Here is an 18,656-nt window from a genome sequence, read left to right as displayed (position 1 = left end):
CTAATTTAACAATATTTATTGCTTCTACTTCTACCTACTTGTTGTCCATGATCGCAATACACAAACAATAACAATCAAAGTATTACAGTACTTATTATTCTGTGGTAATACTTACAAATACACGTTAGATACGACCAGTACATTCACACAAACACCACGATTTTACACAAAATAATAACATTCATTGATAATAATTTAACACAATTTAACTCATCCAAATATAATAAACATAATAATCCAAAATAACCTAAAATAGGCGCGCAAAATGAAAACAAAACTAAATCTAAAATCATAAATGTCATCACAAAAATTGCATTCATTGTCTTTCTCTCATTAAATATCATTGCATCTCACTCACACATTCGCTAGTTGCCGGCGTTGCCGCGCCGCCCGCGCCGCTGCGCCTGTCGTACCTACTAGTCGCCCAATAAGCCGATGAATTCCGGGTTACCTCGCCGATAAAACGCGCCATAGAAAAGTACGTCCGCGTGACGTCATCGACATCTTGTTCCCTTTACGCGATTCCTGCGCGCGCCGTCGAGTTGTTTGACGGCAATTTTCGGTAATGCAATGCAATGCTTTTGCTTTGACAAATAGAACAGGCGTTTATTCATTTATTTATTTTAAATTAGTCGTATTGAAAATATTGATGAATGTCGTAATAAATATAGAATTAAATTTAAATAAACGATCTTTTTTTGAGAATAATACACATTTATGTGATGCATTTTTAGGAGTTATATTCCAAAGGTAAAGCCGGTAGGAATCGGGTTATATGGAGCCTTCGCCACTGCAACAGAATATTTTGATCAGTAAGTACTTTCGTGGATATTAGTACAGTTGTCGTCGTAGCAAAAATATTTCTCGTTTGATAAATAATGACTCTTATAATGACCAATGCCTGTTAAATCTAAAGGTGCTACGAATTCGACCGCACCAATACTTCTATACAATTTACGTATTACGGAACCGTAAAAATTGCATTGAACAAATAAAAAAAGAACAAAATATTGTTATTTATTAGCTAAATATACTTACGTTATAGTCACCAGGAAAAACAATAACATTGATAATAGGTACATTATTGCACTGTACTACGTATGCCACACAATAATACGATTAATGTTAAATGACAAACTTAACAAACAAACAGGATTGAATAATCCGAAACTAGGTGCATATTATTATGAGGGTAGTTTAGTAAAATTAACAAAATATGGATAAGGCTGCGTTCGGAAATACCGTGACAACCCTACAGTATGGCAGATTTTCATTAAAACACAAACAGTTGAATATCTTTTAGAGTAAACTGAGAGTACTAAATGTAAAATGGCAAATCTTTAGTAACTTTTCTTTACTAAAACTAGCGCAATTTATAGCTTTCTAATCCTTATAAATTCAAAGATATTAACGTTTATAACTTTTCAGAATTGTGTGGATTGAGTGAGCACTTATATTAATTAACTATTACAAAACGTGCTACATTTATGGTTCGCTTTGTATTTTACAAAATCACGTGTATACCTTTTAATAAAACAAGATTTATAACAAAATGAAATTATGGTTTGTTCATAAGAAATCGGGTCCTTTCAAAGTGTGTGAATTGAGTGAGCATATGAAAGTATTTGTAATTTTTTTTTATACGGCCCTTGGCGATTGATATCTAAAACGACAACTTTATAAAGGTTTTACTAAAGAGTAGTACATAAATCTTACATGAATTCTTCATACGTTCTGAGATTCAGGGTGGTCGTATGTGCGAACTGAGTGAGCATTCATTAACTGATATATCTCATGTTTTATATTTTTACAAATTGTAAGATTGTTTTTACAATTGTTTCACACCTTTTACTAAATGACTAGTATATATTATTGAATTTTATTTAGGGTGCTCACTCAATTCACACACACACTATTTAATTGCTGGAGATCGGATATTTTAACGATATGAATCACAGTAAAAAGTTATGAGGATTCCTGTTGGACGAGTTAAGTTACTGGGCGTGTAGGGTGGCCAATAATTAATAATTGCCGTCGAAGTCTTATATAAACAGTTAGATCACATTAAGATAAAAAATTAGTCTTCGCTATAATTTCTTAAGCTGCCTCTTTTACAGCCTCTTCTAACTTTCCTATTACACTAAGAGCGGTGTTCACTATTTCTATTTTCAGGCATTTATCTTTTATTTTCAGTTCATAAACAGAGGTTTAAGATCTTAATATATGAGGACTGTTAATCATTACCAGCATACATGTATCATTAGCCAACAGTTACATTCGCTACTGACTGTTCTGTTTCTAACAAATACAAAAAATCTTGAAGTTTAACTGCGTTGGTCAGTAAAGTGGTCACAGTGGTGATTACAGGCTAGGTAGTATACATAAGATGCGCAAGCGCCGCGTCACCTGCACAGCTTCCCACGGTGACTCACGCGCAACGCGCATCCTTGCGGTCTGGAGTCTGAACACATCTTCCGCCCCGCGGTGTCGCTTGCGGTTTTATACATCTTCACTTGTCAAATTGCAGTTACATTGTAAGTGTTTGGAGGCTCAGAAAATATAGCAATTATAATTTTCGTATTAGTCACCTCATAAGCTAAAGCAATAACGGGGTTGATGACATCTCACATCAGAAAACACACACCTACGTCCACTTAAATTTGATATGTTCATCTTAGGGCGATGTAACATTGAAGATAAAGACGAAACATTAAAAGAAATTAAGTGATATTAAAATATGCATATTATGTGATATTAACTAATGTACGGGAATAACACGATTTTAAAAGTAATTAAGCTGGTTTCACTTTACAATCTCATTCTTATTCAATTAATGTCGAGACGTCCTTTTTACGTATCTTATTACGTTAATGAGTACAAAATAAACAAGTGAATGCGTGTTCTCACGGTGTATTTATCTAAATGCCATGCAAATTAGCTAAATCAGTCTCATGCCTGCTTATCGAACAAGATTGTTGCGGTTTAATTAGCAAGTATTTATGCGAATTATATGAGAGTATGAGTGTAATGATGCGTTTAAGACGTGTCACTCAGCCGCCATCATGTAAGGAGCTGCGCTGATAAACAAAAAGTATTATTTTATAATTCTCTGCATACACCTGCTGCCATTCCCACGGTTTCATCTCCTTTGTGTAGTTTCATTAACAATTATGGGAAATCATCTATTTTTACATAAGCTTTAATGTAATTGTATGAACAATGCGCTTTCAATGTCAACATGAAAGTATTGTTACGTCTGTAATAGTTATAATAGAGCGAGAGTTTATAGCTCGTGCAGTCCTGATTTATTCTTATTGGATATTGTTCCTTTGACTTGCGTGGTCTGGTAGCTTAATATTGTGAAGAAAGTTAAAATTTCTTGGTTAATTTTGGTATGTTTAGGTCAATCTTATTGTTACCGTTCAGGTTATCAAAATTCCCAAATAATGTTTGAGTTATATGGGATTAATGTGTGTGCAATTATCTGCTAACAAAATATTCATTGAACTACGACAAGGTTTTATTAAAAAAAAATCTTGCACAATCGGCGGTAAACACGTTCAATTCTGTGTGTTTAAGACGGTATGACAGGTAGTAAAGGAATACTTGTCACACACGTTAAGTCATGTCTAATATACGTCTTTAGTAAAAATGATGTCTTTGTCGGAAAGGTTTAGATTTTTTGCGTAATCTTTACAAGTTGCATGGCATTGAAAGACTCAGCTATTTTGATACATCTCAGAATGTAATTAACGATTTTCGGACCGCGATTGTGAAAATGCTACACTGCTAAATACTAACATAATCATTTTAAAATCAATAAAATATCGATTATGTAGACAATTATTCAATTCAAAACTAGGGTCTCGTGCGTGCCGAATAGCTTTTGAATCTATTATCTATGTTAAGCCTCCCAACCAAAACCTATGTACCAAACAACAAATCCATCTATGCAAGCAACATATAATTAGATAGTATAATATCAGTTCTCGCAATAAATTATCATGGGCACTTATAGAGGCTCCGTAGTCGTATACAGGAGCTGGTAGCCGGTAGTGATTTCCTGAGGCTAACCTCGCACCTGTCCGACGTTCCCACACGTCGGTTACACAATGAACGAGTTTTTTATCCGTTCGCAATGTTTTTATAGCTTTGCTGAGGATGTGGCTAATGTTCAGGACACTAACGAGCCAATGAGCTGTATCGATTGATACTCTGATCTGTATCGAGTTATGGCTTATTTCGATGGTTCGCTGATCAAGAGGAAGCTGTTCTTTTGTTATGATTTAAGTTCAATAAAGAGATATGGATTCTTTACAGTTATAAATACTTTTACAAATTAAGAACATGTCTTCTGTTTGTACAAATGTTAATTATGTCTAATAATAATTACTGAATTTAAGATTAGTTAAAGCACATACATTTCTTCAGCAAAGCTTACTCTAAGTTGTACACAAAATGATGTCAAAGTAACTAGGTAGATCAATGCCACTGACAGCTTTCGACAATCAACAATTCTAATTCCACTTGGTTAATTGCTTTTTAAATATTATGCGCTATCATTTCAAATGCCTAAGGGTTCTAATTATAGCAGTCAAACAAAAATATAATACAGATGAATTCTATTGACGGTTTTTCTCCCAAGAATCGTGAAGCAAGTTATTCCGCGCTAACGCCGCGAGTGCTATCAACTCATAGATTCAGGGCGCGTAGCATCTGTGGCGGTTCCTTACACCTGTTCGAGATTCTCACGTTCGACTTATCTCTAAATTATTAGTGTTGCTTATCCAACTCGAATACTAAATGTACAGAGCGGCGTACTACGTAAGTACATTATTTCTGGTCACACAGATTGAATGCCACATAAAGCTGTTAACAGTGCATTCCACTTTACTATACATCACACAATTTGTTCAACCTATTTTACTGATTCTGATTTTTTTATATAATAAGGCTTTGAGATACTATACAAGTACCCATACCGCTATTATTAATTAAGTGTACCGCGTCTGTATATAAATGTCGTCTAAATATTGGCGGCGGCAAAAACACATTAAGTTACTTTGAAAAGGTCTCCTTTACTGCCTATGTTGTGACTTGTGATTAGAGTGTCAAGGCATTCAATCAATTCATCCAGGTGTCCACTCACTTTTAGCACTTACAAAATTCTAGCGACAGACAAGATACGAAATCGTTAACTTCCTCAATTTATTGGTGTAAGGTCCAGGTGCACACCTACACTGCGAAACATTGTAACTAGACGATATCGTTTAGCAAGTACAAGTACCTACAAATGACTCATTTGCCAGCTCGTAGGTGGCGACTACACAGGGAACTCCATCATAATCACATTGTCTAAAACCAGATTAACGATCTAAACAATCACTTGAACTGACTTGATCATTAAGTCAACAAGGTATCAGCCAATAATGTATTCAGCTGCAGCCAGCAGATTTATTATAATGCGCTCTATGGACAAATTTGCTGTGTCGGACTGATAGAGTACAATATAATTGATTTTCATGCTAGTTTCTCGAGCACAATGTCGTCCCAGCGCGACGTAATTAAAGGCTCTACTCGCCCGTTATTTGCTCGGAGACAAGTTTTTGCGACGCTATCAATGCGTGAAGCTCACTTAAAAGTTAATTACGTACACTTCATGAGAATAATCTGATTATGCTCGCTCCGAGTAGTAACCATTTATTTTCTTACAAGCGTACCTACATATATGGAAATTACGTGTAATTTTGTTATATTTCTTCTGAAGGCGCGTTCACGCCCGAACCTGTAAGCATAATGTGCATTCTTTGTAAATAAATGTGTGGTAACTTTTACGAGTTCTGATTTTATCTGATTCCGGCGAAAAAGAGCGGTTATTACGTGCAAATGAACATTTCATTACTTTCTGCAATCTCAGAAAGCTACCGACCGATTTGACTCGTAATATGGACTGGTTAAACTTGCAACTGTGCTCCAATTTCATTTCTTTATACGCCAATCATTTTCAATATACTTAAAAGCAATAAGAAAGTGGAGCACAGGTAGCCACCGGATTTTTGCATCCGAGTAACCAAGTGTATGAGCGAGATCGAACGAATGTTGCAATATTTATTATTTTTACATTATGTCGTGTACATGCCAATCTCTCAGAACTATCTCGCAAGGATCTTAAATTTAACGGTCGGCAAAGTCGACTGCAAATTTAACGACTTTTCAAGATTGAACCGGGCAGCCTCTGGTACTGGAAAAACAACCCAACCTTGAGACAAGTCACAACTTGTACGAACTTGAGAGCGCAATTGGATAACCACTTTAACGACATTGTCCTTTTGTCGCAGCTGCCGGTGTGATGCGGTGCAGCGTGCAGGTGCACTTGACGTCACTGCGGCCATGAGAATATACCGCGACTTGACATTCTCACGCCTCCGCAGGACGACAATCGCGAAACCAGTTCCTCCATTAAAAGTGCCGTTAATGTAACTGCATGCTCGTTTTAGCGGACCTGATCGACTGATGCTTACAGATTATTTGAGCACGCCCAGATAGGCTTAATGTTTGCACCTATAAAGATTAAGATAGAGAGGACATGGCAGACGAAACATTTAAACTCACCGCTGAATTGACTCATAGTGAATGACTAACAGTAGGTACACACTGCTAGAACATAGGATGGAATTACAAATCATTAACAAGCTTTTAACAAACAACTATTTCGGAAATGGAATGCTTTTAATGTGATTGAATTTTAATTTGTCTGATAGAGGAAACGTGTCCGGCCCGTGATTGCAATTACAAAGTCAAATCAATAATGAACAGAGTCACCCTTGTTCAACGGTGAAATTACCATAAAATCAGTCCCACGACCACTCCAATTGTTTGTAGCGGGGGTGTCGCCGTGTGAATGGTTAACCGGAAGCGCCGGTGATGCGTGTAAACTATTCCGATTCCGAAATACTAGCGTGGCTTTTGTCTTGTGTGAACGGTGCATTTCGGACGTTTATGATTTGTTTGTTTACCCAAACACAAATCACGCCTGTACGCATCTTTGGATAGTAGAAGTAGTAAGTAGATATCCAAAAGCAAGAGCTGGGTGAAAAACTCAGTGACCGGATAAATTCTGCATGCTCAATAAAAAATATAGAGTAACGTAAAACTTTCAGCCATATACAATATCCGGTCACATATTCAAAATCACCGGTGGATTCGTGACATGGTGAAAGTGATTTATAGAAATAAAAGACCCCAATAACTTATTTTTTTAAATCTTAAGAACTAATTGAATATCATTTCCTGTCTACCATACCAAACACATAATACAATATTCGCGTTGGCATTACACTAAATATACAACTCGTATATAATCAGAGGTGTTCAGAAGCAATGCAGAAACGCATTACTTGCAACAATAACTACAATGAATCATTTAATTGGTTACGACTTTCGTTTGAAGTTTCTATACGAACTGCTAACTTGGCCTCAAATACGAATTGTCTTATAATGTTTTGAGGTTGATTGATACTTTATGGTCGCAATTTCGAGTCGTATTCTTGTATTCGCAGATAGCTATTTGCTTTTACTAGTACCAGTCGGTGTTGGACTGTTTTGTTCTTGATGTTATCTGTTCTATTCTGTTAGCGAGCAATATACTACGCAGCAGGGGTGTTTAGCCTTTCAACGCCTGTTAATAGTTAAATTAAATCTGTTTCTAATGAATAAACTTGAATATTATTACTATCTTACTTAAACATAAACATAATCTTAGATATGATTTTATAAGGACTCGCTCCATTGAACATCATTATAAATAGTTAATGTGGTTATAAAAACAAACGTGTGGCGCCATTTGATAGCAAGATGCAAATCAGTTTTCAACCACTTAAGTTCTTAATTGTTCTGCGATGCGTCATAAAATGATCAAGGCATGCGACGTATCGTATGCATCGGATGTAGAGAGAGCGGGGTAAGGTGATACGGCGTCAGGCGGTAACCGAACCGCGGCCCTCACGGCACGGAGCACACGTCTGCGCGCGCGCTCCGCTCTGCTGGACAGACAGACAGACCGCCGACCCTCGGTGAGGTGCTATACTTGGTGTCAAGTGAGAGCAAACGTTGATCACACCTTGACCAACATTGCCTATTTTTAGGACATCGAAATTCAAACCTTGGACATTTTAGGATTTTGCCTCGATTTTGTATAAATTTTATATTATTAACAAGCCCAAGCAAACACAAAAAGCACAATAAGATCATCAATTACTCCGAATCATAAGCAAAGAAAGATAGCATAAGAATTGGTTTCAGATTTCTGCCTACCAACCCTATTTTAATTAGTGGTCTAGATTTCCAAACTATTTATTTGGATCATAAACAATAGTGATCAGAACAAGCATTAGTGTTAACAAGTCTTTGGCAAACTAATGACAATAACACACGCAGACAAGCTAGTCATTGTAACACATTTATCTATATTTTAAGTGTCTGTTTTCATATTTACAGGCTGATACTTAATATGCGTGACGAAGAGTATAGAATTCAAGTTATATTTCATATTATAGGTAAGTAGGTGTATATTAAGAATGACCTTTACAGATTTTTTGAATGCAACATATTAAATTTAATCGTCAGTTATGAAAGCCGTCTGGCAACTAAAGAAAAAAACTAGTATCCGTACCGTCGCCGTCGTGAAATACGAGTTACAAGGAGGGTTTTCCCGAAATATGCTTTTAGTAGATGCTTGTTTACACAAATGTTATGAACTCGATCTCTACATTCGCCAATTTTTATTTCTATATAAACATATCAGATACACACTTTCGTTTCTGTTCCCTGTATTAATTACACGTTGATAGATTGTAATTTTAATAACACTCTAGGTAGTAGTAATAAATATCTACACGTAGACCCGAGGGCAAAGTAAATGTGTCAATTTATTTGTTTAGCAGACAATCTTACTACTTAACTACTAAATAACTACTACTTGAGGCGACTTACGACAACGGAGAGCTTTAAAGAAGTATCTATCATATCTAAATATAAGAATTCTCTTTGATTGGGAAATAACAGTAAAACAATAAAAAAATAATCAATTTTAAGACGCAAATGTAGGCATACGAGTAAGAAGACACTTCAACTTGTTTACCAGAATAAAATTAAGAAATGATGTAGTAACCCGTCTTATGAGGACTGAAGCGAGAAAAACTTAGCTAATAAGTGTAGAGATTAGTTTTAGATATTCTTTCTTTCGACTTATCTTAGAGACTTTTGGATACTATTATAAAAAATAAGAACGGAGACACAGGCCCTAACTGCAAATAAACTTTTACACCGATGACTAATATCAGTGGTCGTGTTACAGGGTGAAACGCGATCGAACTAAATTAATTACCGATCACAACAACCTCTCGGCTCTGTCAGTTACTCAGCACGCTAAATATATTTACTTTATTTACAAACGCTTACGTATTTAGTTACTGCACGTCAAAATGTGTAAGATATTGCTTCCGTGTATCGGAGATATTGACTACCAACTTCATGAATTTCAGGGTTTCCAAGTTTTCTAGTTATATAATCGGGACAACTGAAGTGTCAGTGAAAAAGAGTGCGGTCTTTGGGGTGCTACGGACCGTGATGAGTTAGAAAATGACAATGATTCGTTAAGAAATACATAAACACAGTTGTTAACTGCTGGGTTCGTGAATGTCTAATATGTATTTTCTACAATAAAACAGTGCATGACGAAAGTAGAAACAAATAATAAATGTGCCGTCAGGATATTTAACATCGTCAGGATTGTTCCGACAAAATTAGAAATGATGGCAACTGTGCTGTATGATCATTAAGTTATTATTGCATACGGTAAGGTTAACTTATCGATCATCGGGTACTGACAATCATAATTCGCGATCCTTAATACGATCGCTATAAACATTTGTAAAATTTTAATTTATATGCTTAAAAAAATAAAGAGGTTATGTGTTGTCAACGTCTCATCATTTTATTCTGATGGCAATTTTCCAGTGAAACGTGTCGTGCTTCCACAAGCGACGTTGATAGTAATCAGTTGGACGTGGTCACGTAATATCATCTATGGAAATTATATACCTACAGTTAAACAAATGCCTGGCTGAGTTCCCAAAGGCGGGTCTACACTCGAGGAACTGAGCACAACTTGAGCATGAACCAAGCAAATTTCTTTAAGAAGCGCGCTCGTTTAAGGCTTATAAGTCGGTCCACGCTTCACAAATTTATGCTCGGCTTGCAATCCGCTCTTGCTCGAATCCTCCAACGTAGACCCACCTTTACAGAGACGTGTGGGGCAATGAAGTGCTGGCTAAGGAGAGACTACACTTATAGAATAAAGACGGTATGTCTATAGTACACCTCTAGTGGAAAGATAACTTGTAGAAGAGATGTTTTTTCCTTGGATTGAATTTGCTTATCTCAGATATTTCCTGATTGAGAGGTGAAACAATTTTATGTATAGCCACAACCATGAGAAAAGGCTAGACCTACTAGATTGGTACATCCACCATAAACACGAGTGGTACTGCGGGCCAAAGCTAGTAATGCGTATCTGTATGGCGCATGTCCACCCATAGTAAATGATAAGCAATTAACGGTAATAAACGTTCGAACTTAACGACAGTAAATGTTTCCTTATTAAGGAAGACATTTCCTGTGTTTTTATACTCGACTCCAGTTAAGTGAAATATTAAGAGTGTTATTATTACTTATTATTCGCTATTTACCAATTGCAAGGTATCGATGTCCTTCATTAAGGCGTAAGTAAGCTGTACGGTTTACAGTTATTATGAGTTTAAATGTTTTATTATAAAAGATTTGCATAATATTTCTTATGCATATTTAAATGAATAAATGTCTTTACTTCTTCTTTTACCAATTCTTACTTATCATGCTAGTAGGTGTTCAAGTAATTTGTAAATACTTTTCACTATTATTAAAATAAGGGTTACTCGTATCTTACCGAATTTATCACTCTACGATAATCGTTACAATATCAAGGAGCTGAATTACGATACAATATGCGCAGACTTTAAGTTTCACATTACTGGAAATATATCAACTTGCAAGATTACAGTTAATCGTTGTAACTGGACGCGGTTCAAAAACCGCATCCATTCAATTAAATTACGACCTCTGCACAAATAAGTGCTCAGAAAAAAGTAGTCCAATGCAAGTTTGTATCGTATTGTATGTTCCTTCTGAGATGTTATCACTTTAATGGGAGGTTTACTTTGATATCGGTAAACGACTTTGAAGAAACTTTATAGCGTACGTAAGAAGGCTTCGCTAACAGGTAACGCGAGTCTCATTGGTACAGACTGTACAGAGAGATCATAACAGTATAGTACCGAGCACCGGCCAGTGAACCTTAAAAATCAAGAGCACCGAGCACATTACCGGTGCGTTATAGTAAATTATTGGTTTGCGGTAGATTGGCCGCCGCCGGCGCTGCCATAAGCGGTCGCAGTAATGATGGCCAATTTCCGAACCGACGCAATGGACCAATCCACCGATAGGTGTTTTATTAACGTGGTCACGCTCGTACTTTACCGGAGAAAGTTCCGTTTGCTACCAATATCCATCGCCCTTTACGGTACTTTTATATTTTTTAGATGGACCCCATTGTCGTTAAAGAGGAATAAAGACTTAGATGGCGCCACGTAATCTGCAATAAACCAAAATGAAATTTTATGACAGTCTCGAATGAAGGTAAATATGTGTAATTTAGATAAGTTTTTAAGAAACAAAGTAGTAAAATATATTTATATGCGTCCATATAAGAGTATATTGTTACGTTTTATGTGTGGAACTAAAATGGTACGACGACGTTAAAGGCATGGTACCAATAACAACACATACATAGAATATATTGCTGTCGAACAACAATATTTCAAAACGGTTATTAATAATGTTATCATATACATTAATCGCATTAGACGACACGAAAATAATTTATAAACAAATTTCGCATAATATTTCACATTTGTAATTTGTGAGAACGAAATGAAGCGACTTCTGCAGTAGCGTTGACCTCTCGCCGGTGATCACTGACGATCATTTAAAACTTTAAGAAACAAGTTTCTTTTATTTTATTGGCAATTTACGATTACACGGATAATTTCAGCGGATAATAATTAAGATGGAGTTGTGCAAGTTAAATGAAAGACGTTAACAATTTACCAATTACATAGACGCCTGCTGCGGCGCGCCGCATCTCTTTGGTGCACGCAACAAACATAGTACCGTAATGTACGAATGTTATTATATTTTAATACCAACATTTAATAATATTATTAAGTATTTTGCTAGAATAGAAAGAAACACTTTTGTTACAGGTACCTACTAACAAACATTAAATTAGTTATGTTTAAACATTACATTAGTTAAAGCGTATTCTTCACATCTTGTAAATAATAATATGACCCAAGTGACTTTTTAAGATTAGCACAACAACGCATATATGTAAAGTAGCATATTAGAATCGCCTGTAAGTAGAAGGCGCTTTTGGTGTACAAAATGAGTTAGACCACTGAAACTAAAATCTTATTGGGTATATTTCATTGGATAAACTCAGAATGCCGTTAAGTAATCTTCAAATGTATCTATGAACAATAATGAAATCATCTCATGCAATAAACAGTCAATAAGTTTTTGCATTCATTAAAATGGTTGCTTGTGTCAGTAAAATCGCCACATCTAGCACTTTGAAAGCTGACAAATTAAAAACTGTTCAGCATTACTTATTCGCTTATATGGCAGTTTCAACTAGTCTTTATAATACATACCTTTAGGGCCACAGCTGTTGAAAATACCTTGAGATTTTCCCGTGTCAGACAAATTGACCCGTGATTTATATCTTGCTAATTTAAGAAAATAACATAATAAATTATCTAAAAATAATTTGAATTTAACCTTTACATATTCTTAACTGGCACAACTATTTATAGAGTAAATTCTTTATCTTTATTGCGTAGTTAATTTGCATAAATAAACGATTGACTTCCGTGACTCTACAAGTAAGAAAAACGCGGACGTTTCGCGAAAAACATGTTAAGGATATAATTATGTAGGTATCACGACTACCTGTGCTTACCACATTTTTACAAGATCGAATCTTACATTTAAGCCTGAAATTATATATCCTAACAAAACAAAACAAGTAAAGTTAAAGTAAATTTTTAATATCTTTGCTAATGCTAATATATCAGTATTAAACCTAAGTCTTTGTTCACAATACTGACCACATTTGGATATCTGCTATTCAAACCAAACAATATTTGTGTACGTACAGCTTTACTGAATCATGAAATTCGTGTTATTTTAGAATCACCTTAAAAGGTAGCGAATAAAGACATTAATTTAACCTCTATTCCACAACTAGAGCGTGCCATGTTGAATATCGGTATGCAAAGTGTTGGAGCTGAGGTTGTATTGCTCTACATCGCCACATTTGGCCCGTGTCCGGCAACGACATCTGGCGGCTGAATACCGGTCACATGTGTTGGAACCTCACCTGAACGGATTTAATGCATTTTTTAATACATTGCCGCTTCTTTACACACCATCCGTTTGTAACATGAGAGTTTGGAGGAAGTGTCTGTTCATTAACGTGTTCAATCTGTGACAATATAATTTTGTGGTACAAAGCCCGCAAATATGTTTTACTTAAAATCGCCTCGGGCGCAACACGAGTGCGAACATTCCTGAACATGTTTTACATGCAATAAGAAAAAATGCTTTCATTCTTACATCGGACACTTAAAATATCCGCACTGGTTTCAAGAACTTCGATTACAAATTATAACGCTAAATTGACCATAAGGGACCATAAACGTCGTAATTAACGGATGGCATAAAATAAGTATAACAAGATGGTTATCAATCCATTCACTTTTATCAGTTAGTGATTAACTCAATCAAGCAATTATACATGCCATAGACACAGATCAGCATGCGATTATACGACAAGAAATATTTTGCGAAGTCAGTCCATGATTATGATGACTGTCTATTGATTAAATCTCGAAACTTCGTAAGCATGTGCGTAAGCGCCTCTTGCCGCATTCTAAAGTATATTTAGATTCTCACAAAAATATTAGCAAAAACAACAAAATACAATAAATGCAACTTTTATATTAAAAGTATTGAAACATTTAAATTGCGTATACATAAACATTGCTAGCTGATAGTTAAATTCTTTTCCACAAACAACTCATTGTTTTATCATAATGAGTAAATTATTTACACAAGTTACGGCTACAGTTGTTAACACTTAACTAGTGTCACGCAAGCATTGTTTTGAGACAGCCTATACAAGAACACACTGTCTGCTACTAAACAGATATTACGAGCTCACTTTCATCGCCTCCATAGCTCAGGGGTTAGAGCACTGGTCTTGTAAACCAGGGGTCGAGAGTTCAAATCTCTCTGGGGGCATTTTTATGTTCTACCATTATTTAAAGTTACGCTTCATAACATCCAATTATCACCTAATTATGTTAATTATAGCATTTTATTAGCCATATTAATTCCAACTTCGAAATTAAATCTTATGAAAATTAATTAATTGTTATTGTAATTTTGACAAGTCGTTATTTTGATGGACGCGAATAATTTAATCAATGACACGCACGACAACATTATTTTTTACGTTTACTTTAAACATTTTATTTAAAAAAAGTTTTAAAAAATAGAAAAAGAAAGTTCCAAACCGAGTAAGCCCCATTTGGTTAGGCGAGATCGCCTTGTCAACATTAACTTTGCTCTGAGCAACGCTACGGGAGCGGCGCGGGGCAGGTTACCTCCCCTCCCGCGCCGCCCCGGCCTACACCACCACGGTGTGACGCTTTCCGCCCTATCTCCGGGGACTTTCCACAGGGTGAAGGAGTTACAAGAACTCTGTCGTGACCCCGATGACTGAACTGGTCGGAACCCTCACTAAAATTCTGAAATGTTTACACTACTCTTAAGTGTCGTGAAAACTTCAATAGCGCGATTTAGGGCAATCCCTAGAATGGTAATAATAAAATGTCAAAGATGTGTTGAATTACACTTAAAATATTGTTACGTAATATTACTTTCTAAATACTGACCATTTTTGTAGAAATTAACAGTGATTTCTCTTAATTTTAAGATAGAAGTGCTAATAACTCGTGCTAGAACGCTAATCCTAACAGCGCCATCTAGTTTCTCATGCGTGAACTAATTTTGTCGAAATAAGAACGTTATATCAATTAGGTCATGTAAAATGTTACATGAATTAGTTTAAATTGAAATTATTTATTATCAGAATAACATAATGCTGTAATTTAAGATCGAATTGAACCTAGTTACCAGAGACAGCAAGAATAAAAAGAGCTAAGTCTTTGTTTACGTTTTAAGATTTCTCGTTAACTTTTACTTTAAATAAAAAATGACCATATTTCTCCGGCAAAGGAATCTTTATAGTCATGCATTGACCGTAAAATCCAACTTTGCTGTAAAGGTAGAGACTACAGTGTTTTGTATAGTTTGTTTGTTACATCCGTGATTCGTAATGAGGGATTTATTTAGTTGCATTGTAAATAAAGACTTGTTGCGTGGTGTTAAGGTCTGTATTGGCGTGTGTGGGTCGAGATGCGCAGACGCAGGTGTGCGGCCGCCTGGTCGTCGCCGCGGCTACTGCTCTCGGATATGGTATTCATTTATTAATTTGCTTGCGTTGACCGACGCGGTAATACATTTAGTTTAGACGACCATTGTGCTGTTAACATTATTTTTTGCTTGAAATAATTAAATTTGGAAACAAAAACTAGTTATTGATAAAAACAATTCTGGTTTTGGTTTAATATAATCACGTGAATTACTTGCAAAGGTACCTATGATCAAGACGAAGATCGTCTTGATGGTGTCTATGATTAGCCTAAAAGATTTGTCTAGCAAAAGGCACAAGCTAGTACCATTAAATAAAGTAACCTACATAGAGCTACAAAGCCTTAAAAAACCAGACTGTCTCTTGTTTAACCTTGCCCAATAAACATCCTACCTAGATACAATCTATGACAATAAAGTATGTGCTCGAAAACGTTTTATTTTTCACGACTTCGTAATTTAAACTCTTCGAAGACTGAAAAAATCATTGCCTGTTAAAGTTTTGATTAAAACTTAGTAAAAGCCTTGAAAGCACCATGTTTTCTAAATCCTAATAAGCCAATAACGAACTTAATAAATATATTAACCCAACATTAGATCACATTTAATTCAATACCGACCGTATCTCATTCTAATAGTATCAATAAAATATGCAAATAATAATAATTGCTCGGCGTTTTGTAATAGGCGTTCAGTATTTATAGCGAAACTAATATGGAATAATACTTAATCAGTATCATTAACAGAAATCTATATTTAGATTCCTTTAGTATAATCAAATAATAAATAAGAATTAACATTCAATGTTCTATTCAATTAACATCAATTCCATTTATAAAGTTCGTTAATAGATGTGAACTCCTTGGTTTAGTAATTTATGTTAGAACCAAGAGAGTATGGTTGTAATTATCTCATAAATAAGTGCTGAGATTTATATGTAAACTATGTATTCATGTTTTTAACTTTTTAGTCTGGAATTATGTATCTTTATATGTAGAGAACACACTTTCATCAACAGCAAATTTCTGGTCGGTAGATACAGAAAAAATAAACGCAATTAATCTCAAAAATCACCTAAAGAGCTACTGAACATCATCTTAATTCTCGACATCAAAATAAACAAAATCAACGATCGATGCTCATAAAATAAATCACTGAGGAATTCGGAATCGCCATATTTAATTTGCAATATAAATAAACAAGTCTAAGCGAAGCGTTTTGTCTTGTCGGAGTAAATAGGTGGATAAAGGCCTGGTTGAAATGAAATAAATCATGGTGGACTTAATGCAGACTAGCTGCATTCCTGCGCCGGCCGGCCGGTCGCCCGTCGCGGTCGACGCTATTGCCAATCCTAATGTGACCAATTTCGGGATCCGGACATACTGTAAGAGGTAAGCTATTGAAATTGTTACAAAATAACACTCCATTTATGATGGGAAGCTTATGGAATGTTGTCTCGTTGTACCTAAATACCACAACTTACTTAAGATAACTAGGATACATAAGTACTATCCTATAGTTTACATGCGCACGGTAATTTATATGTAGTGATCGTTTTTAGGTATTATTCATAGATACTTTTGACAAAACTTAGGTATTTTATTTAGTAGAAATACAAAACGATTAGTCTAATAGTAGGTTTGTATGCTTTGTAGATTAGAGTGACTTATGTGTTAATCCATTGTTAGAAACGACAATTGATTTGTCGCTAAAACGTATATCTGAATAGTGTTCCTACAGGATCATTAGTAACTCTTTCAGAGATTTACAGGCTTGTTGGCAAGCGTACTAGTTATATTAATGTTTTAGCTTAACGCTATTTACTTCGAGCCTTTCAAGATAAAATAGCGGAACATTCCTTAGAAATCAGGATATTATCTACACCTGGCAAGTGGCTGCAACAGACGAGTGTCGCCTAGCGCGGAACTAAGAGCTTCTAACGATACAGGCTGTTGTTTTTGCAAACCAGTTGGTGGAAAAACCCGAGGCGATGACCTCGACCTCACGAATTACCCAAATATCCTAGGTATGTACCGTACATTAGTGCCGTATTATTTGAATGTCGTTATCTTTGTGTGTTTATTGGCTCTAAAAGACCTTTCTTTGTCTTTTGAGTTAACGGTAAAATCATTGCAATTTGCAGCAATACGTATCTACAGATACGTTAAGTGTAGGCATTACCTAATTCTGTTATGTTTGAACACTACATCAAAACAACCTATTTTTTTTTCGTATGTGATTAAATTAAGTATTCAACTACTCAAGTCCCACCACTAACCTCAATGTAACTACCGAAGTACTTAGATAGTTACGGTAGTAGGATATTAACACGACACCAACATCCGACGAAGGTAGTAATAACGTAATAACTTAAGACAGAAGGTCCTTTAAGTAGAGACTAAATAGATTAATCGACTTGGTATTATATAGATCTCACAACTTTTTACGGCGAGACTTGAGGTTTTTACAGAATGTTTTTGATGGCATCTCACTTCTTTTTGTAGAGCGAACATAAGTCCAATTTGTATGGAAAGACGTTTTTTTTTCATAATTCAACATAATTCAACATATTTACCTATGGGAATGTTGTTCAGTTTCATGGGCTAAATACCCTTACCCACCCTATACCCCCTCCCGTTATGCCTCATATAGTAGGTACCTATTTACACCTATTTATTTTATTTTCTACAGTAATAATAACTCATTAACTGCAAATGTAACCTTGTAATCTTATACATTTATATGGGATTACAAAGTTATTGTTGCAGTTGGTGTATTTAGAAAACTGGACCGAAATTAGAAAATATTTAATTTTTCCCATGATTAAAACACTAACCCCTATTTGTATTCTAAATTTTAAGCTTCTAAGTCTACTAGAAGTACCTTAGACTTTTGATGATCGGTGAGTCAGTGAGTCAGTGAGTCAGTGAATCAGTGAGTGACAAAATTCAAAATTTTAACAAGTAGCCATTCTTAAAGTACTGGTTCAAATTGACTGAAAT

The 18,656-nt window shown here is 35.4% G+C and overlaps 1 non-coding gene across 1 annotated transcript; it reads left to right on the top strand.

Annotated features, from left to right (window-relative positions):
• The first annotated feature begins 14,387 nt into the window (after positions 1-14,387).
• TRNAT-UGU (transfer RNA threonine (anticodon UGU)) lies at positions 14,388-14,460 on the top strand. Its single transcript has one exon. It is a non-coding gene; the product is annotated as a tRNA-Thr (tRNA).
• The last annotated feature ends 4,196 nt before the right edge of the window (positions 14,461-18,656 follow it).

Source organism: Anticarsia gemmatalis, chromosome 14, assembly GCF_050436995.1.
Source record: "Anticarsia gemmatalis isolate Benzon Research Colony breed Stoneville strain chromosome 14, ilAntGemm2 primary, whole genome shotgun sequence".
In the NCBI taxonomy this organism is placed as follows: domain Eukaryota; kingdom Metazoa; phylum Arthropoda; class Insecta; order Lepidoptera; family Erebidae; genus Anticarsia; species Anticarsia gemmatalis.
The sequence above is the reverse complement of the archived record's forward strand: the minus strand, read 5'-3'. Positions and strand labels throughout refer to the sequence as shown.